The sequence below is a fragment of the Aptenodytes patagonicus genome, chromosome 1, assembly GCF_965638725.1.
Source record: "Aptenodytes patagonicus chromosome 1, bAptPat1.pri.cur, whole genome shotgun sequence".
Classification (NCBI taxonomy): Eukaryota; Metazoa; Chordata; class Aves; order Sphenisciformes; family Spheniscidae; genus Aptenodytes; species Aptenodytes patagonicus.
The window spans coordinates 197,328,659-197,351,535 of record NC_134949.1 but is presented as its reverse complement, the minus strand read 5'-3'; the positions used below and the strand labels follow the sequence as shown (position 1 = coordinate 197,351,535).

Below are 22,877 nucleotides of genomic sequence, written 5' to 3'. Positions count from 1 at the left end.
AATGAGGGTTCACTGAAATAGTTCCAATTTCCTTGAAAATCTGAAAACAAAACTATTTTCTATTTTCCCATAAAAATCGCCCCATGGAAAAGTTTGGCACGTTTCTACAAATCAGTTTTGTTAAGATATTTTGTTTTGTGGAAAATAAAAATAATTTTTTATTAATTGACTGATGCTCTGGGACCAGTTTATTATAGATAAAGAAGGTTTCTGAAGTTACAAAGAGCAAAAAGGCATCCAACACCTTCAGCAAGACTTTTTTTATTTCAGCACCACTTATGCCTCAAAATCCTCTCCTTGGTCTTAGTGTCTCTATTTTGTTGTTATGTTCTTTTATAGGGAACTTGTAACTTATTTTTGATCCCATTTATCCAGAGAAGCTTTGGGCTGAAGACAGAAGATTCTGCTGTGCAGTTCCTTCCCATGCTGTGTTTGATGAAGCAGTAAGGCAGTATACTTAGTTTGAACATGGAACTAAACCTTTATTTCAGAGAAGTCTATGGGCTGGCTCCTTACCTGCCACGAATTGCCCCAGCCTTACTGTGAAATTGATGCAGATGGATAGACTGATTTTTTTTGTTTGCAGACTCTTTCTTACCTAATGTTGGAAATCAAGGAACACCACATTGTTGACTTGATGCTTGCGTTGATATACCTGGGAAATGAAAACCAGTTTAGTCAGCATTCTCAAAGTGAGATGTACTTCAGGACTGGGAGACTGGGGCTTTGTGGTCTTCATCATTAGTGTTTCCCAAGGGAAGGGGCTGAGACTGAAGCAGAAGTCTGGCATCTGCAGAGTCACAAATCTGTCAGAAATTGAAGCACAGCAGTTAAGAGTTTGGCCAGCCGAGGACCCCTCTGTAGTCAGTGGGGGGACGGAGATCGCCAGAACACCGTCTTCAGAGGTTCGGAGTTCAGAGCACACATCAGGCTCTTAGAGTGCCTGTCTTTATCCCTTGACTATAGAGGGGACTTAGAGTGACGCTGTCCTTACATTAAGTGTGATGATGTCTGTACATTAAGTGCCTTAATCTGGTGTCAACTGTGCTGACATAAACATTGGCCCTCTGAGATCTTTCCTCAAGACAATAGTAGCAGCAGGCCCTTCTCCCAAAGTGGGGATAAGAAACAGGGCTGCACATCATCCAGTGTGTCTTTTTTTTTTCTTTTCCTCTCTCACCATGATATCAGTCTTTCCTTTTCTCCCCCATCCACACACATCTGCAGATACACATTGTGGCATTATCTTACATTTCTTCTGAAAGAGGGGTTTTTTTATCTTTATTCATAACTTTCCTTCCTTCCTTCCTTCAGCTGTGGATCAAGCAAGCAGATATGAATATTCAGAAGTTCACATCAGGAATATGGAACCCAGGGACCTGTTTAGATAAATATTTTGCCATCATCCATCTACCACTTACCTTCCCTGTTTTCAGCCGGAGGAAATGTATCATCAGCTTTTGTTCTCAAAGCAAAAGGAGAAAATTCATCTAAATCGTGGAGAAACCAGTCCGTACTGAAGCTCAGAGTATCTTTTCTGTCTTTGTGGAATGAAAGCAGGGAGAGAAGACAAAAAACCCCAACAAATAGACCCAAAACTAACAAAAAATTGAGCAACTTAACCTTTTGTGAATATGTGTTTTATAGAAAAAGAAGCGTGATACAGAATATCAGCTATTCTGGAGATATTTTTCCCATTAGTGCCCTCCATTCCCAAGCACCCAAGATCCTAAATGCCATTTTCTGGTATGCTCAGATTCTCTTTGCATTGTCATAGCTGCTCCCAGTGAGAGCTTTAGTGCTGAATTCAGTGGGAACAAAGATGGGTTGCCAATGAACACATTAAAAAATCTTTTCATTAATGTATCATTACAATGATGTTAGCTCCATCCTTGATCCTAACAGTTTCTTTTGAAATACCTTGTCCATCTCTCCATGAAGATGGCAGTTGTTTGTTAAAATGTCTGGAAAACCTTCCAAGTGTCCTTGATTCTGCTCCATGAAACAAGTCCTGCATTTGTTGTGTCATAGGGCAGGGACTGGACATGACGGGTTTGCGGCAAGGGCAGGATATGTTTCCTAGAAAGCCTTTTGGGAAAGCTCTTCCTGGATGGCTAGTTATGGTCTTCTCCTATTCTGTGGCCAGATGCAACAGCCAAATTCACAGGGGAGCTGACAGTCCACATCTAGGGCATGGAAACAAGGAGAGAGCATAGTGTTGCCAATGAATAAGGTATAGCTCTGTGGGGAATTGTGATGAAAAGAAGCCATGGCTGTACCTCAGCCTGTGCAGGAGGCTTTACTCAGTTGTTTATACTGCCCTATTATTGCAGCTTTCCTTCCCAAGTGTCTTGGTATGTTGGGACAAGTACTACTAGATATGTCTAAAAAATATTAAGCGTTGCTAGATTGTTTTGTTTCTATCTCAGACTAATCCATGTGTTGGGAAGGTGTGAAGGACAAAAATGTGTGCGTTGGTAGTAACATTGGCCCATGCTTTTATTTAAAGGATGGATGATCTGGATGGAGTCCATGCAGTACATGATGTACTTGTGCTCCACCAAGCTCTGCAGCTTGGCGTAACCAGAGGAGCTGAAGATGCAACTCCCTGACGCTGCACCTCATGACGTCACAAGGAACCTTATCCTGATGAACCAGTGGCACCTGGCAGAGACAGAGCTTTCAAACCAGCTGGAGAGGAAAAAGGAAGAGCTCAGGATCTCTTCCAAGAATTTGGAGGCAGAAAAGACAGAGAACTTGCTGTATGCCATGCTGCCGAAACACATCAGCTTAAGGAAGCTTAAGGAATCAGCTTAAGGAAGGGAAAAAGGTGGATGCAGGTACTGCAGGATGCTTTCCTTGCCTCTGCTTATGGGTTTTCTAGTATATCTGGTCTTAAACTTTGCAGCTCCTTTTGTAACAGTGTATTTACCAGAGCAGTCCCAAGGTATCCTTTTTCTCTACATGATGAATTACAACACCCAGAGCATACAAGCATCATCAGGGACCCTTACAGCTATGATGATGGGGAACAGATGGCTGCACATGAAGAACAGGCCTTGCCTGGGAACTCCAGTTATAAGAGTTGCATCGTAAATTTATGCCTGAGTACCACTGATACGAAGATTTTCAAAAGACAACCCCGTTACGAAGAAGTAGAAGTAGTCCACAGCAGGAAAGGGGGGCATTTGTGGCATGTGTATTGCTTTGTTTTCAACCTGGAATAAACCAACTCAGCAAAGTCCCATCCAACACTTGCTAAGCAAAAGCTTTTTAGCTACTCCAGTCAGAGGTGTCTTTACTTAGTACATGTAATTTGCTGCCCACTTTGCATGTGTTTGTTTGTATTAGAACTCTGAGCTTCAAAACTTGACTGCACAAAATGGTGACCATGAATTTGGCGTTACTTCTACAAGTTTACACCTTTAATTCTTCACTGAAAATAGGGGTTCAAAGAGATTCTCTGATTATGGCTAAGCTGGGAGGCACAAGAGTGCTCCTAAATTCCTGGGTGCAGATCTATATCCTCACCCTTTCTAACTCCACAATGCACCATCTCCCTTGGCTCCCCACCCAGCCCCAGCTCACTGCTTTCCATAGGCAGGAAAAATCACTGAGTGGGAAAGGAGCTGAGGTATCTTGTTAGCAGGTCCCCAACTTGTCAGTCCGTGACTCCACAGCACACCTCCACAACACAGGATATAAGTTTCCTTTGGTCCCATCCTACTGTTTAGCATGTCTGCTCTGTGGCTCCGGGCACTTGCACTTCAGAAAAATCCTGTCTCAAGAAATGACTTTGTAAAGAGATGCAAAATAGAAAGAACTCAAATTCTGCCCAACATGGCTGAGGATATTAGCACACTCTGGCTTGGAAGTCAAAAGAAACTTGGAAGTGAGGTGTCCACACCACGTCAGTGTAATTCAGCTACCAAACAGAGAAAGATGGGAATCTTTCCTGTGCTTACAGGGAGCTTGTCTTCAGCTATTAAACCAATTGATAGGATTTTGGCAAGTTGCAGAAATCTGTTGTCAAAGTCTATTACCGACTTAGTCAAATAAGAATAGAAGCCTTTATGAAGAAATGTACATCTAAGAGAGGACTTCTTCCTCAGGAGGATTTGATTCCTGCACCGTACTCTTCAGTGATGTTGTGACATTCACAAATACCTGCTCTGCCTGTGAGCCCATCCAAACAGTGAACATACTGAATTCAATGTATTCCAAGTTTGATTGATTAGGCAATGTCCATAGAGTTTATAAAGTAAGTGTTTATATTATTGCTTTCTTTGGTGTTTGGGGTTTCTTTTTGTGGTTTGTTTGCTTGCTTGTTTTGTTTTGTTTTTATGATGAGTTTTCTTCTGTCTAATCAAACAGAACCTGTGGTGATCATAGGAAGTGAAACTGGCTGAAAATTTGGGGTGGACATTGTTCCTTCAGAACTTCAACTACCAGTTCTTGTAAAGTGACACTCTCGCTCTTTTCAATGCTTTGAGATAAGAATTTAGAGATATTTTCAATTTCCTTTTCACTCGTTCATGTAAAAAAACCCAAACTAAAAATTTGTCACTGGGCAATCTTTGAAATTATAAAAAAAATATTTGCTTATCCATGACAAGGGTCACTATTTATCCTTTCAGTGGGTGGACATCTATGCCTTCAACGGAAATGGAAGCACTTAGCACCGCATAGGACTGGGCAGTTATTTGAGTCCATTTCACATCTATAGGAGCTTTTGCATTGACTTCAGTGAGTTGCAGGGACTGGGCATTTTATGACTGTAGAATTTCCTGCTGTCAGGATCAAACAAGAGGAGACAAATACCTGGTGGTTGGAGGTGTCACAGTCCCCACCGCTAGCCATGCACTAGGAGTAGCCAATCTTGCATTTGGTATGGGATTTTCTCCCAAGAGATCATGAACCCCATGACTGAGGAGCCCATTCAGGTAGGGATGACTGAATTCTTGCTTTGAAATAGATGTTATACATCGGTAGATATTTAAGCAAGACCTCAAGTTCCAGTGAAGGTCAACATACTTGCACTTCAGGTTAACATTCATGTTAAATGCCATGCTGAATTCAGGCTGTGGGGCTTTAATTTTGCAGCAGGAAGAACTTTGCAGTCCAGAATCCAGTAATGCACCAAAACATGCATTTAACAATAGCCAATTAATCCATCCACTGACAGTTTAGAGAAATGAGTACAAACTCTATCGTTACTGGTGTTTGTGTTTAGGGATAACTAGAAAGTCGTTTAGTAACTTGTGCACAGACACAAAATAATTGATGTAATGATTTATTTTGCACTTACTCCTTGCTTGTAAGAGCTGCTTATACAAGGACATGTGTTAAATTGTTCATTGAAAATATGGAATTTTACAACTTTTTATTGGCCAGCTACAAAAGCATAACATTAATCGTATATACACAGAACACTAACTTTAGCGTACTGGGTAATGAGGAGAACAGTCCAGTGGAGAGGTGTCCAAAGTGGTGTTTGCCACAGGTACAATGGGGCTGTAATCCCTTCTTCTCTTCTGCCAATTGCTATTACCAGTGTGACAGTCACAAGGTAGGAAAGTAGCTAAACTGCTACACATCATCATCCTCTTCTCACAAACAATGCACTCCCTGTCATCAGCCCAAGGCTATATCCTTGCTTCTGCAAGCAAGTGCATGGGTTCTTGCAGAGGAGTAAATTGTTATTTAGTCCCTAGAATGGGAGGTGAGGAAGAGCCTGTTCAAGGTTGCACATGGCATGGTTGTTCAAGAAGGACTGATAAATATTTTAGGTAATGACAATGAGAAACTGATATGGTGTATCACATGTCCTTTTTGATTCATACCAACTGATCAGAGTTGGGATCCACTTTGGACCAGCACTGGCTGGGGCTGTTGATGAGAAAATGCCAAAGTACCACTTGTTTGGAGACACTGTCAACACAGCTTCACAGATGGAGAGTCGCAGTCTTCCCAGGAGCATCCACTTCGGCTCAGCAGCTTTTAGGTAGGGAAAAAGAAGTGTGAAATGGCACAAACCAACCTGAGTATTTTCTTTCCCATCACTTCTGGCTAGAGCAGTATTACAACAAGGGACGTTTTGGTATTATCTACAACAGGCTACTTTGGAGATTTCGTTTGGGGGATGTCCCTAGGATCAGTCAGTTCAACATGTGAGTCAGTGGAAAAAGGTAGGTGCTTCAGGAGGACAATCCAGCATGTCTAAAGAGACATCAAGGGAAGCTGTAAGTGGAGGTGTGAACACTGCCACCCACAGACACACATCGTGAACAGACTTATTTTTACATTACTTAATATTTCCATCTAGCACCTGAATTCCAGGTGCTTAAATGGAGGAGCAAGATTCTCCTAAACCTCACCTTGTAAAAATCCTAGCAAATGCTTTACTGACACAAGAGTCAATTGTTGGCAGACAGATCCAGACCTCTCAGCAGTAGCGTGCTTCCCTGCCTGGACAGGTTTCCATGGGCTCAAGGCCTCTCAGAGCAACAGGGTGTGCTGAGTGAAGTAATAACTTGGAAGGGGTATAACATCCACTGCCTTGCGTGTTTGGACTTTTTTGCTGGCAAACTCTCCTTCTTTTTCTATTCAGGCTTTTACCTGAAGAAAGTTGAGCTGCAGAGGATCTAGACAGTCCATGAGCATCTCAATCTTGTCCTCTCTAGTGCATCTCAGAAGGAACTCTATGAGATGGGTTGTTTTACAACAGCGCTAGATGTGGGACAGATAAGCTGTAACCAGGCTTTCTGTGGACACACAATAAAGTGAGAGCATAGAATAGAGGGGAGAAGAAAGCAAAATATATAGAGGATGCAGAGAAGTTGCTTGGGCACATAAACATTATTTTTTTGCAGGAACCTAGAGATTTTGCAGAATGATTGAGGCATCCCCTTTGAAAACTTAGGCTCACTATTTACACTTACTTGTACCTGCAAAAGAAAAAGGAACCTATTTCCTAGTAGTCCTGATTCTGGCTTCCTATTTTATATTCAGGTTCTCCAGCAGGGACATGTTGGCTCTGATTTATGGTTCTCACATTTTTATTGGTCATGCTCTTTCAGAATAATTCACAGCTAAAGCAATTTTTGGGGCATCCAAAAGAGCAATGCTTAAAAATAAAATTTCCATGACCTGCAGTGATTTAGTAGCTGGCACAAATCCTAACCAACCCCAAACTCAGCAATAAATAACTTACAAGAACAGCTTTCTTACTGTGGCATTACTTCCTCCCCTAGTGAACAAATAAAGAGTCCTACCCTGCATTCCATACTCAGGCAAAATTTCTGTTGGTTTTAATGGGACTTTTGCCTCAGTAGTCTAAAATCTGCTCAGCAGTTGTCAGTCATAGTAGTGACACAGTGGATTGAATCTAGTCTGCTCTGCTCCCTGTGTACAACCGAGGTTCTCAGCTGGCTATCTTACCTCCTAGTCACTTCGGGCATCACTTCATACCATGCAACCCAGAATGGTTCTGGTTTTATCTGCAGGAAAAACAATGCCCAGTTTGTGAGACCAAGACATTTACATGTTGTTATATAAAGCAGGAAAAAATATTCTTGTAATGCACTTTAAGAGTTGAGCACCATAGAGTCTTTTTGACTTGCATTGTGCATTACCGACACATGCTCCCACGAGAACAGACAGAAATACTCATTAAATATAGTCACGAAATGCCTCTTGCTGTGCTCTACATATAACACCTTCACATATTTCACACCATCAATAACTACTATAAAGTGCAATAACAAACAGCAAAATAAGTGTGCAAATGAAGTCTTAAATGCCTAGAGCAGATCCCTTTCTGAGAAGTCTTGCAAAGCTCTTTTCTGCTCAAAAAAATTGCTAGCAACAAATAATTTTTATTAGCACTGCAGAGCTAATGGAGCTGTAGGAAAGAACTCTGGATTCCTTTCTGATTCATGCCTCGCAGTGGAGTTGTTAAGTTCCAGTTGCAAGATTTTTTATTTCTGGTGATGATACATGAGCCAGAAAGGAACAGAGGCCGAATGGTTGCAGAACTGGCACTCATGAAAAAGATTTCCTGGTAAAACAGAGCAAATTAGATCACAAGCCACAAGTATGGACCCTCCCGCTCTTTTTTTTACAGGCTCAATTATCCTGTTTTCTTGTTTTGTTTTTTGTTCTGCATGTGAAATTTGCATGCTTAAATGAAATCCGCCATTACAGAAGGTTTCGCTGAGCCCCAATCCTGCAACATGACATGTTTGGTCAGAGTGCTACCTCATGTACAGGGAGGGAGGCGGGAGAGCTCCATGTGGTTTAGCTGTTCTACCCATGTGCTGTACATGAACTAGTTTTTTTGGGGGTTTCTGTTTGAATTCATTTGTACAGCTATTTAATATCTAGAGAACCCACCCTCCATCCAGCTTTTTAAAAATTTTCTCCTTTCCCAAAATAAATGAGCTTTTGATATCTCTTCCAGTCCAGGTAGATCCTTATCAGAAGTAGCAATCTGTGGTATATTGAATGCTTGGAGGATTGGGGCTGACACTATTGGGTGCTTTTATATAGTGCTATATAAAAGGACATAGTACGCAGGAACCTGTTTACACCCAGAACCAATTACAGCACATACTCACCTAGAACAATAAGCTATTATGTTGGGTACCATTGTTCTGGCCATCAAAATGTACCCAGCACTAATGATGCTGCACTGTCATTTCAGTTTTTAATTTCTGTTTGATAATTCTTGGTCCCCATGTTGCCGTAGGCCTCCTCGTCCGAACTTCCACATTTTCTCTCGTGCAGAGATCTGCCAAATCAAAACTTCAAAATAGATGAAAGAAGAGAAACTGAAGAGGAAGTGAAAAGTGAAAAGGGCCACATGCTTTTTGAGGAAGAATCTGCATGCAACTGAGGATGAAATCAAAGCTTCACTGCAGCCAGGCTGAGCAGAAAGGCATGTACAGGGGGCCTGCTGGCGCAATGTAAAGCAGATAAAATAATATTGCTCTGAATTCTGGGAAAAGGTAGTGAGATCTATTTATTTTGAAGTGTCAACTAATTCAACCATTCTTCATCTGAAGTCCAAAGAAAATCCTTCAAGAAATTCAATTTATATCACAGTGCCCAGTTATACCTTCTTTCCCCCTTCCCTGTTAGCTGTCAGTGAGCACACTGGATGATATGAAAATGAGATAGCAGGATGTCTCTTGAAAGTAGGTGGAGAGGAAAATTTAAGCAGTAGACTCAGAATTAGATCTATGCCTCCCCATGCTTGGGAAACCATACATGTAAAACAGGGAAACACTGTCCTGGCCCAAAACAGATAGAGACCAAGCACTTGGAACTGGAGGACACAACACAACACCCACTTGAATAGGATATCAAATGACATAAGAGCTGAAGTTTTCTTTGTCTGGGTTACTTTAATATTTTTGGAGAGTGTCAGTGGAAGGGGGAAAGGAGAGCCAACAAGCGCCCAGAGGCAGGAATAGGAGAACATGTCTTGAAATGGTCTGGGCAGACCAGGAGACAGACACACAGAAGGACGAGGGAGCACGGGGAGAGCATTGCAAAGGGTCAGAAGCACAAATAGACGCTCTCTCTGGGGTTTAGGAGAGGGAAGTCTGAGGGATGGGTTATGTTCAGAAACATGTCTCAAATGGCTGTTTTTGAGCCCTGTTTCTGAACAAAATTACCCCAGGACATGGAATATGGGCTGCTCCCCACCTTCACATGCGGCAACCTAAGCTTGCACAGAAAGGTGTGTCTCCTTGGGCCATGTGCCACCCTACCTTCTGCCAGCAGGAGCCAGACAAAATCTGTTACTAATGCAGCTCTGCCCCCAAGAGGAGGGCATTTCGCTGCAACACGTGCTTAGTTGCTTGTCTTTGAAATGCCCATGGATGGGGTGTTTGCTCCTACCCTGCAGTAAACACAGAAATCAAATGTCTGCAATGTACCATGAAGTGGCCCATGAACCTTGGTCCAGATGCAAACGCTTTGCCTGTTCGTTGGCTCATATATCACTGCATGCAGGGACGGGACCTTGCCTTAGAGAAAGAGTGAAATACTGACAGAGCGGGAGCATCTGTGGCAGAAAGCGAGTCAGCGGGATCCCACTTCCCATCTAGCGAGACGAAAAGGCTATTGTTTCTGGCAAAGACAATGTTTTGAACCTCAGGAGTGTGAAAACAGTAACAGATTTATGAATTCCTCCTCGATGCATGTAGCCGCCAGCCTTTAGCCAGCACACGCTAGGAGTGCAGAGCCTACATGCGCTGGGGATGGTGCTAGGATCGAGGAGCACAGCTAAGCTCATTTCCCACTTTTGTGCCCAAATTACATATGGGAATAACAACATGAAGGCAGAGGAACACGGTCAGATCAAAGGTCCATCTAGCTCAGCATCCTAGCAGGGGCCAGTAGGAAATCCTTAGGGAAGATCCTTAAGAATGGGAAATGCAGAGACTGAGGCTCCGCTTGGCATCCTCTCCTGGCTTCCAGCAACCAGCAACTTAAAGGCTTTCTAGGCCTGGGGTTGTGTCCAGACCACCAAGTTTAACAGCCAACACAGACTTACCCTCTCTGAATTTGTCTAATCCCTTTTTGGACCCATTACTCCATAGCTCTGTGATAGCTGCACACACAAACGCAGCTTGGCAACTACACGCACCCTTGTGTGGATGTGAGGATCCAAGCAAGCCTGTGCTTGTTAAAGGAAAATAAAATGGAAGAAAGCCCAGCCCTTAAGAGCCTTCCTTCCCTCCCACTCCTCTTTCGAGTCCTTGGTTTCCAGGCTCCTCAGGGCGCTAGGTATTGTCACCTCTGCTTTCTTCCTCCTCTAACTCCTTCTGGAAGCAGATGCTGTAGGAAGCCTGGGCAGCAAGGTGGTCACTGTTATGGAGTACACTGATGATGAGCAGCTGCTCACCACAAGCGACATTGCTGGCAGTGAGTACATCAAAGGCTCGTTTTAAAATGGTCCTGACACTTTATTTCACAGAAGGGGAGGTGGGCTGAGGATCATCCAGATGAGCCTAGGTCATACCTCATCTGGTTCCTGTGGCAAATAGCACCCTGAGGGACAGATTTTTTTTTTCCACAGCATTTATGTGCTCCACTCTTCCTGATTGCCCTGGGAGCGAGGCAACAAAGTCCCTTTAAAATTTATCCCTTTGGCTTTGCTACTAGAGTCCCCACATCCCTAACAATTTACCTCTGCTTGTTGCTGGCGGAAGCTGTGGCTTTGTTTGCTGACCTGGGTTTGCTCCTGGTCCCTGGCTGTTCCTAGGGCAAAGACTCGTGATCGCCAATGCCAGTGGAAAGTTATACTCCAGCTTGGTGGACCTGCACAGCAGCCACAGGATTTGGCAGCAGGGATTTATGTTAGTGCTAAACCCCACCATCGCTAAAGGGCACCACTACTAGGTTCCCACCACAGCAAACCACGCTAAAACCCAGGTTTCAAATTTTGCACTGTATGGGACCTTTTAACACAAGTTGAAGCAGTTTTATAACCTGATTTGGCCTTATTCGCTCTGAACACTGCTGCCATGAAATACAGTACTAATCTGGTCTGGTCACAGCAGAGTTCACACTTTTATGGATTGATGATGAGTTACTATGAGGGTCATTTACTTTGTGTAGAACAAGCCATCACCTCCCAGGCTGTTTTGGCAACCAGTCCTGCTGATGCCAAATCACCTGCCTCTCCAACAGCCATTTGCCCTGCAGCAGCCTCACTTCAAAATCACAAGTCACCTTCATCACTGAGTTTTCAAGAGTGTTTTGGGGGAGTTTGGAATCCCCTAGGGACATTGTGAAATTGCTGTTGGCTTCATGGGGAAATGAAGGTAGATGAGTCAGTCCAGCTCCAAGGAAGAAAAATGGATATAAGAATGCAGACACCCTGTGCTTCTACAATGTTGCTTCCTCAGCCCATCCCCCTCACCTCTGGTCTGCTGCGTAACAGTCACAAAGCAGAAGGGGATTGTTCCCAGGACTTTGCGCTCCACTCTTTTGGTCTGATATGTTCCTTCAAGCCACCTCACATGCATTTGCTGTGCCTGGTTATGCTCCACCCCGCCTGCCTTCCTCTGTCTCCCATAAGCAAGTTTCTAGCACACTTTTCCTCTGAGGTTTTTGGTTTTGCTGCTTTTACTACATGACCTGTAGAACTTGTGATAAGGCAGATGACAAAAGAAGTCAGAAGTGAAGCAGCAGCTCTGTCAGACAGCACCAGCCCTGCCCAGGAGAACAAGCGAGTCTCACGAGACAGCACAGGCATCTACGAAAGGGGCATCTCAACTTTGCCAGAGTTTTCTCCTGGGGTCGCTAACAAGCTAGATCTGTCCACACTGAGGACTGCTTGGAGATTTTCCTGGCACTTTTTTTTAACACCTCTTTTTGTTCTCACTTGTTATCTGCCAGCAGCTGAAGCCAGTTTGCTTAATGGAGAGTGTAACAAAAGGGAACAATGAAAAGTGGCTTTCCAATCAGACAAGGATGCAGCACTTTAGCAATGGCAACGGACATCCTAGGCTTAGCGTTTTGTCGTAATACATGGAAAATAAGGAACAATAAATTGCAGAAAGCCTGATATTGAGCACTTTAATGAAAAAAGATGATGAGTTTTCAGTCCAGACTTTAAGAATGCCAATAGTGTGTAATAAAAAAGGTAAACAGAACTGTTCGGTGCTTTTGCTGTCGAGTCCCAAAATGAAAAAAGATGAAGTTTTATTACTTACTTTTTAAAAATCAAATACAGTCTAGAGCCTTTCTCTTTGGCTGCTAATATAAAGATGATGATGAGATATAATGCCATGACACAGTGACTGCCCTTTAAAAAAGGAAAGAGCCCCCAAACTTTGGTTTGCTAATATGACATTTGCTGAGAGACTATTTTAATAAAAAACATACAGGATGAGGGCAGGTATCTACAAGCTGGATCTGGAGCCATAATTCAAATCCTCTGTGCTATACAGAAGATTCAGAGGTAACATCGACCAAGGACTTTGGCTCCCTATGCTTGATTTCATTCACAAGTGAAGCGCAGCACAAAGTTAAGCACGGGGAGCCAGAGATCCGGTAGTAGGCGGCCCATGTAATACTTTGGCTAAGAAACCAAGATTGTGTCGTCCTCTAAGGTCTGGAACAGCAAGTACCTAAGAGTTATTATTTAGAGCTATAGCAGATATTTTCAACCTGGGGTCTCTGTGACCTATGGAGACCAGGAATGCCTCTTGTTAGCGGACTTAAATTCACTAAACAGCAATGTATCCTTCCCTTAGAAAAACTTTCAAGGGTCTGCAAACAGAGAAGAAAAAAGTTGGAAACCATAAATTTACAGAATTGAGTAAAGCTGTGATTTCTGGCCCTGACATCTTCTTGATTCTCATGGTGATGGGCTCTGTCCCTCCTTGATGTCTGCACAGACCTGCCTGAATATTTTGCCTGTGATTTCTTCCTTTTCTGCTGCAGGCATTCCCAAAGTCAGACTTCATAAACAACTCACGGTAGCTTGGTCACTCCTTGACACAATTTAGCCCCTTCATTGTAGGAGCACCAGGTGCCTCACCGAGCTGCATAAGCACCATTTGCTTTCACTCAAGGGAAAGCAGACACAGAAAGACGAAATGACTTGGCAAAGGTCAGGACATGAACAAGAGAAAGCTGGGGCTCTCATCCTCCACAATCCCTTCCTTTCTGTTAGGTCATCCATAGAAAAAGTCCCACAAGCACTCCCAGGTCCGTCCCTGGGAGATATAAGAGCACAAAAGTGCTCATGGGTCCTGCAGAGCTGGCAAGCATTAATTCATGCTGTCCTATCCCCATGAATATACTTCTACCCTCCCTGACTGGAAACCAAGTGAAGGCAGTGCTGAGCTGTGGTTATTATTATGGCCTGTTTTAGCTGACTGTGTTAACCACATTCACACAACTTCCAGACCTGTGTGCCCCAGCAGTGGTGTGCAGAGCCAGGTGTCCCAGCCCACAACAGGTCACATCATAGATGTACCCTCACGGATGTCATGGCCTGCACTAGGCTGGGCATTCAGCAGCAAGGCATTTACCTGGTCCAGGTGAAGGATACAGAGAATAGGGGACAGAGGGAAAGTCCTGATGCCATCTCATCCCTTCATGCTTCTGGGATATAAGCTAAGAGAGGAATAGGGCAATTGTGGGGGGGCTTTTGGGCTCTGATGGGGCTGGAGAAACAAGAGATCTGTCAATAGCATTATAGTGGATCATAGCAATCGTGTTACGGACCAGCACAATGGGACAGGGGAGGAAGGAGTTTGGAAGGAGGCTTTCTGAGATGCCCCAGCTGGCCCAGCGCAGACAGTTTGCTCATTTGTTTGGATTCTTCATGGCTATTCAGTGTTATCACACCTCACAGGCTCCCTCTGGAAAGGAACAGCAAATGGGACCAGGTGTGGTTGGATGGCCACAGCCATATGGTGAATAAGCAGCCAGCAACAGGAAGGAAGCAATGGACTCTGAGCTTTAGGAAGGAGATGTTAAGCTCTAGCAGCCCAGAACTTCTAGCTTTTTGTTAGATTTTATGCCTGGTTGTGCCATTTCACATATGTGTTAAATGAAGCAGAATCATTTGTGTCTTCTGACATCCAGTGTTAAGACTACAATACCTTTGAAGGATGTTCCAAGGAAGTTCTTTAAGCTCTTCCATCATCTACGAAAAAAGAGCTTGGCCTCCTATCCTTGGAGGAATGTTGTCTATGTCCAAATGACACAAGGGGAGATGAGGATTTCATAGTCACCAAATCATTCACTTCTTCCTAAAGGGAAGAACTTTCAACCCCAGGGTTGAAGAGGGATATCAGTTTTGAACCTTAGGGGTATTTTACCTTCTTGGATACCCCATTTCAATTTCCTGCTCACTGTCCTACCAGAAGGTGCCACTATGAACAGAGAATTAGCGATTAAGTGCTTGGATTATTTCTGCTAATTATAAGAGTGGGCAGCTAATCTGCATTTCCTTGCAATGTTAAATCACCTGTGATCGTAAGCATGAAACCTCTCCCACAGGACACCCAAATACCTTCTCCAGTGATCAAAGACAACACGTCAGATGATAGGTCAGGTGATAGGGCAAAGACTGCAGCCTTAGACTGCAGGATGACTCCTTTGGGAGCAGGGGACTCACTAACAGGACACCCCTTAGCTGTTTTGTGGCCCCCGGGTGATGAGTAAGCTGCTGGCAGATGAGGCCAGCTAGCTGTCCTCTGAAAGAGAGGTCAGAGAGTACTACAGAGTGGAACTGCAGATGTATAACTGCAGAATGACAAGGCCCTGAGGGGGAAGCCAGATGTGGGATTTCTCTGCTCAGTAAATGAGATACAGTATGTGTCCACCCAGCAAATGTACTCTTGACCCTTCTGTGATGGTCTTAATCAAACCAGGCCCTGCATGGAGGCAAGGGACTACAAACCTTCTGAGCAGAAAAGAGTCGCTTGAGTGCCTTGGGATGTTCTCTCCTCAGGAGAGCAGGACAACCTCCTTCCAGCTATCTCCCTCCTACATCTTATGGACCACGTCTGATCTTAAAAGGCCTGGTAAAGAGTGTGCTTTGATTAAGGTCACTGAGAATTATTGATTTTCCATTTGGGGAGGAGACTATGCATGAAACAGAAAGAAAAAGATTCCCAATATTCAGCAGAATGAAACAATTAACTCTGGCTGACTGAAGCATTTGAAGTGACCCCAAACAAATGCTTTCCTTCCATTGCCTTGGAGCTTTAAAAAAAGCCAAGAGGCAAAGAAAGACAGACAGATGGGGAGGCCAGTTGTCCTAGCCAAAGCCATTGAAAGAAACACTGCCTTTCTCCTCACTTTGTGGCTGAAGATCTTAAGCAATAGTGAGTGGGGGCTCTTGCCTGGGATGTGTACAAACGGGCTTCAAGCCTTTGGTATATGCAGTTCAGACTAACAGACTTGCATTGACATCTTATGAGAGGGTGAGAGGATGGACACATGCTCTGGGTGTTGATGTTGTTCCAATTTCTAAAAATGATAACTGTGCGGGCAAAAGGAAATAAATGTGTGATGAGGAGGACTTGCGGCTGGAGCTGAAGGAAGCGAGCTCCAGCTGTGGGCAGTGAACACCCATCTTCTTGCGCCTGACACTGAGAATGACCGAAAACCACAAATGAGTCAGGGCAGCTTCAACCAGGATGCTGGGGAGAACATCCTGATGGTGGGGAGATTCAGGGGAGACTCCCCTGCACAGAGCTGTGAATCAGGCAGCAGGGGTATTTGAACTCAGGTCAAAAGTATTTGAACCGATTGCCTGTGTACTAGGTAGTTAGGGGAAGCTCCAACAACAACCCCTCTTTGCAAAAGAGGCCCAAGTCCCCCTGAGAAACCAACCCCTCCAGATGGAAATCATTTGTATCATCAGAAATGTCAGCACTGAGCATAAATAATGCTGGTGGCCACCCAATATTGGCTTTTGGCAAATTAAAGGTGTGTCCAACCCCTCATCTCTGAACACATTCCTTTTATCAGCATTGCCACAGGTACAAAATGAAGGATAAGCATAACATGGGAATTTACTAAGCCTTTGAATACACAGTATGATGGCACATTCATTACCTAGACTCACTGGCTGCTAACCGTGTCATTTACTTGGGTTGCTTGTTCTGCCAAGTCCACATAAGTCATCAGGAGAAATGCAAACACATTTCCAATCTTTTTTACATGAATTAGAGTCACGGCGCAGGCTCTCTTATATTTTGCTTCTATGGAAAATACTTTTTTTTTTCATTTTGTACCCAGCAGTTTTCCTCCTACACGTCATGCAGACAAATAAACAGCCCCACAATCTAGCCAGGGAGGTTAGTAGGCTTGATACTGTACTGTGTCTAACCGAGCCAGTCTTTTACATATGTTATATATTCACCTTTTCTCTGGCATCTGCATTGCACTTGGGAAAACACTCGCACGCAAAGGGATGGGCTCTGGGGAATGGAGAAACATTATCTAGCACGGGAATACTCAATTAATTTTCAGCAAGCAGCTTTTATAATACATAACATACACTTAACATAATACACTTTGGTCTTGTGCCAGAGATCCTAAATGATTAGGCTGTATCAATTTACTCTTGAAACACTGATTAAAATCTCAAAACTTTCATAGCAAATGATGCATGAACCAGAATCTGAAATGTGATGATTGAAATATTGCAATGTCACAGATTCATCACACAGCCTTTCCAAATCCACTCTCGGTTTCAGCTGGCCCCTTAAATGTTCTACTCACACGTCCTAGTGATCAGCTTTTTTTCTCCCGCTCCGTCTCCCCCTCCCCAACCCTCTGCCTCTTGGAAAGATAATAGCCAGGCCTTAATTGAAGCAAACAGGTCATTAAAATAGTAATTTTGTAGACATTCGCAATGACAGACATTCATTCACTGCCAAAGACAAGCAAAGAATCAAGGACTGGATATTCCACACACATTAATTCTACCATAGACCAAATCAAAGTTAAACATCCTCCTCCCTTCTTACTGTGAGAAATTCCCACTGGGCACAGAATTTAAACAAAGAAAAATGAAAAATAACTATTCAGCTCCTGCCCTGTGAATCGTGCCCTAGCCTTGAAGCAACTCTTGACAAACGGTGTCACACCTTCTCCTATGAGAAGGAGGACTCTCATCTCCTGTTTCTTGGTGCACAGTCACATCTCATAATTTGTTGCAGATAAGAGAGGTCAAATCACCCTGATTACTTTCACAACCTCTCTGTAGGACAACTCTCATCACAGTGTACTAAAATTCTCAGTGGAATCCAGAAACTCCAAGCCAAATTGCCTGCTGTGCGAAGCACATTGTCCAAAGAAGATGCCTGACCTAGGAACCATTGTACAAGAGTGTTCTTGAAATGATATTTTAGCAGCAAGCCATTCCTATAAATCTAGTATTGGGTCTCAAAAGTCTCAACTTGGCCTTCTTCAAACTGCCAGTTACAGATCCCTTACATAGCTGTCAAACTGCAGTGTCTCCAGGGAGAAGTGATGTGCAATTCAGGTAGTCTGCTGGTGAGGATGTCCTGACCTGCTCCAGCAAAGGAGAGCAGTCATCACCCTGAAGGTAGGCACCTGAGCCTGGACTCATTGCATTTAACTTCAGGCCAAGTTGAGTTTTCTTACACTAGGATTTTTTCCCACAATCTGTAGAGAGAGGCACCACCAGCCTTTTGTCAGCACTCAAATGAAGACACGTTTCTGTCTCCAGTGACTTTGGAGGAGACTGCTCCTAACAAGGTGTTCAGTTAAATGCCTAAAATGAGGTGAGGTGACCTGGACCAGGCAGTAGCCCGGTGTAGCTGCCTCCACATGTGTGCTCCATTGCCAAGTCCATTGTCAGGTTAGGACCAACATGCCTGGCCATCACTAGCATCACATTAGCATCTAAGGATGCTAGGAACTAGGGCCTGGGGATGTGACCTCTGCTGCAAACATTTTAGGAGCCACGCAAGGGAGGGAGAAGTCAGAGGAAAAAGCACATCATCATTTCAAGGTGCAACATAGATGCCTCACTAGAACCAGCGGCAGTCCCCTGAGGGCTCCCTTCCTCACAGCTGGCAGTGATCTCCGCTATGCTTTCTTCATGCTTGAACCCAGGTCTGTGAGCTCTCCTGGTCCATCACACACCACCGTTAGGGGACAACTTCTGTGTTCTTTTCAGAGCTTTTACTCTGCTCCAGCTCAAGCTATATGTATGCAAGAAGGAAAAAAAAAACCCAGCTGAATGAGATCATTTTTCTCTTCTCATCTCAGACATTCAGCCTGCTAGCCAGGGTTACTGGAATAAAGCAGGGAAGCTCTTTTTCCATAGCAAGCCATCTGGTTGACATAGACTCACACTGATGCTAATCTGTTGGTTTCTTTCTTTTTTTTTTTTTTTTCCTGGGGAACACTTCATCTGCAGCTGTAAATTCAGACCTGCTCCCTCTGTGTGTGGAGCATTCATTTTGCACACATATTTATTACCGCATTATGCCCCATTGTAGGTGTCAGGAAATCATTGTTATCCTTGGTGTGTCTACGTTGTTCTAATGTCAGGGATGTACTTTCAAATGGAAATTAAGCAATTATGTTTCACATGGGGAAACCTGACAGACGCATAGATTTTTACACCACTGGCAATGTCGCTGTCACAAAAGCAGACATTGTTCTCGGCAGACTGTCAAAGAAATATAATGTATTTCAAGAGCAAAGCGGGGCAGGGGAGGGGAGCAAGGAGGGTGTACGCGGGGTAATTAACTGTGTGATTCGAGTTCATAGATCACAGAGCTGTTTAACTTCAAAATGCAATAATGACATGACAATGAGGCTACTTAACTCATCCTTGAAAATGAGGTTTTGAATAGTCTTTTAAAACACAAATAAATGCTTTCAACCCTATCTTCACCTCCAGCCCAGTTAAACCGGGATGCTACTGCGTGTTTACTATTGGCACTGTTTATTTAGGAATTGGTTTAAGTAGCCACCAGGACAAGTGCTGTAGTAGCAAAAAGCCATGCTGGTTCCCAGTTTATTAAACATCAGCCCTCTAGCCGAGCTGGCTGGGCGGTGTCCTTGGGGCAGGGAGCTGGGGGATCCTTCGCTGGCGAGAACCGTGTGCCACAGGTTGGTGCCGCACATGAAATAGGGACCGGTGGCTCCATCGTTGTAATGCAGCACACAGCGCTGGTCTAGAGCCTCGTGCAGCACAACCCGCCTTCCCTCCTCCTCGCCTCCCCCCAGTTATTTTTGATTTGTTACAGGCTTTATTCAGCAGTCTTTTGTGTAACTCTCCTCTGCCCTTGGTCATTAGCTTCATACTACTCCCCCGGGTGTAATAGACCAACAGCAGTCCAAAGCCGGCAGCCAGTGAGCACAGGCAAAGGGCTGTACTTGTGCCCAGTTGAAATCAACAGGAATCTGGGGCCCAAGGAAGAGAATATCTTAAAAAATGAAGTCTTTTAAAAATATTTCAATCAAATATTCACCAGTAAACACACATGTTTTACAGCAAGGGCTGTAAAGAAGTACAGCGGTGTACATCGAAAACTAAGCATCCAGTTAAACGGATTTCTAGACAAGATCAAAAAACACTTAGCACTGTTCAGTGAGAATTTATTTGTTTAATGGATATGTTAGATGGGCAAATCCTGTAGTCTTCACTAAGGTAAAATTCTTACGATTGAGATTACAGAGGGACGACTGAAGATCAGGACTCCTGTAAGCCAAGAGCTGCATGAATAAGGCTGAGGAAATGGGCCTTGCCTCAAAGAGCTCACATTAAAAATACAAGGCATCATAAAACCACTGACAGGGGAAAAAGCAGAGATTTCTATCCTTCCTCTCCTCCATGAGGCAAAAAAAGATATATATCTCACCCCAGGTCTCAGTGGAGTTTTGGAGCAAGCCAAGAACTGAACCCAGACTGCTCAGATGCCAGTCTGGGCTTTTAAGCTCCTCCTCTGGTCAGTCAGGTCACTTTACCTGTGTGAGAGGGGAATAAAACCCACAGCTGTTGGTTTGGACCCAGCTGGGTGCAGGTGCCCAGGGTCTGCTGCTCCTAGAGATGCAGAGCAGAAGCACCTGTTGGCACCTGGGCACATCTGCTGAACGTGAGGAGACCCTACCCCATCCCCGCAGCCCAAGGAGCCTCGTTGGGAAACTGTGCCTACTGCCACCCATAGCTCTCAGGCTGGGAACCATTGTTGATGTCATTGGCTTCAAGACATGAACCCTTCTGTCCCAGGCTTCTGCAGCTCCCTGCTCACTTTTCCTACCGACTCACCAACCCTGGTTGCAGGCTCTGGTTTTAATTCTTTTCCTGGTCCCCCAGGGAAGGCATCACCTGTTCATTAAGACACCCCCCTCCTGATCCTTCCTCCTGTCTCATTTATTTCATTGTCAGCCCCTTGCAGAAGATAAACCACATGAAAACTGAAAGCGCTCCTTGAGGAGATTAAAGATCACTGGACAAACAAGTGCTGCTGTAACACCAGTAGATTAGCACCACATGGCTTCTTCAACAAGAGACAAAAATCAATGCCCCACAGATTAGGTGGGTAAAATGAACAAAATAACAATCCCAAATGATAAAGCTCCCTTTAAGTGCAGAAGGGGCATCAGTCTCAGCATCAGCTGGGCTTCTGTCAAGCAAGGCTGGGGTGGAGGGAGATGACCTTTTTTGGCCCTCTGCAAATACATATTTTACAACAACTTGGCAAAACACACAAAATCTTTCCTAGGAATATTTGCAGCTGATAGGGTGCTAAAGGAGAAAAGCAAGTTAATGACACTATCAGGACAGTAGGCCACAAGCAATCCACATGCATGGCAGCGCTGCCATGCCTAGGGGTAAAGAGCACAGGCCATCCCAGGAAGCAATGAATCTGAGAACAAAGCATGGTGTGGGCCCAGTGTACTGCTGATGGACCACCCACACCATCTGCAACATTGTGGCCGAAAGGGAGAATATGAGCCTTGGATATCAAATTGTAAAATCCCAAGTAGGATCCAGATTTTGAAAAATTTAGACTTGAACCAAGAGAATGGGAAAGTAAGTCTTACGATGAAAGACTCCAATCTGTTCAGCTTCCACAAAAAAAGCTGAAGGGTGACAACTCAGGGTACAGAGGGTGGTTATGTTCACCCCACAAAGGAGGAAGGAATCCAGTGGCTAGAAGGTAAAGCCCAACGTACTTTGGATAAAAATAGAGTACATACTTTCAATCAGGAGGATACTTAAGCACAAACACCTAACCAAGGTCTGGATGAGCAAATCAACTTTGAGTTTTTCTTATTCTCCTGGGAATGGTGGCCTGCTTTGTATGGGAGTTCATCTAGGTCCTCTATTATCATAGAACAGTAAAATAATTTGGGTTGGGAGGCACCTCAGGAGGTCTCTATGCAACCTCCTGCTCAAAGCAGGGTCACATATGAGATCAGACCACGGGGCTTTATTCAGTCAGGTCTTGAAACCCTCCATAATGGAGACAGCACAACCTCTTTACTGTTACACTGCTGGACTGTTCTCATAGGGAAAAAGTTTTTCCTTATTTGCAGTCAGAACCTCTCTTGTTTCCACTTTGGTGTGTTTTCTCTTACATTGTAGTGCTGTGAAGAGCTTGGCTCCATCTTCTCTGTGACCTTCCTATAGGCACTTGGGGGCTGCTGGTGGGTCCCCCTAAGGATGTATGTTCTCCAGGCTGAAAAAGCCCGTCTCTCCGACCCTCTCCTCACAGGGCAAGTGCTCCAGACCCAACCATCTCAGTGGCTTCCCCTGAGCTCCCTTCAGTTTATCAATGTCTTTCTTGAACCAGGGGCCCAAAACTGGATGCAGTATTGAGATGTGGCATAATGAGTACTGATCAGAGTGGGATGACCACTTTCCTAGACATACTGGCTCTGCTCTTGTTAATGCAGCCCAGGAGGCTGTTGCCCATCATTGCTGCCAGGTTATGCTGCTGGCTGCTGTGCAACTTGCTGTCCCTGGGCCCCCAGGTCCTTTCTCCAGAGCTGCTCCCCAGCCAGGCAGCCTCTGGCCTGTGTCAATGCAGGGCTTCTTCCTTTCCAGGTGTAGAACTTGGCATTTGCCCTTGTTGAATTTCATAAGGTTCCTGTCAGCCCATTCCTCCAGCCTGTCTCAGTCCCTCTGGATGGCAGCCCTACCCCCAGTATATTGACTGATCCCACTAACCTGGTGTCATCTGCAAACTTGAAGAGAGCACACTCCTCACCTCATCCACGTCGCTGATAAAGCTGTTAAACAGGACAGATTCCAGGATAGACCTGCGATGCCCCACTAGTCACATGCATCCAGGTAGGGTCTGGCCAGTAACTATGAGCCTTTGAGTCTGTCCATCCAACCA

The 22,877-nt window shown here is 44.4% G+C and overlaps 1 pseudogene; it reads left to right on the top strand.

Annotated features, from left to right (window-relative positions):
• The first annotated feature begins 356 nt into the window (after window positions 1-356).
• LOC143160961 (guanylate cyclase soluble subunit beta-2-like) lies at window positions 357-8,896 on the top strand (annotated as a pseudogene).
• The last annotated feature ends 13,981 nt before the right edge of the window (window positions 8,897-22,877 follow it).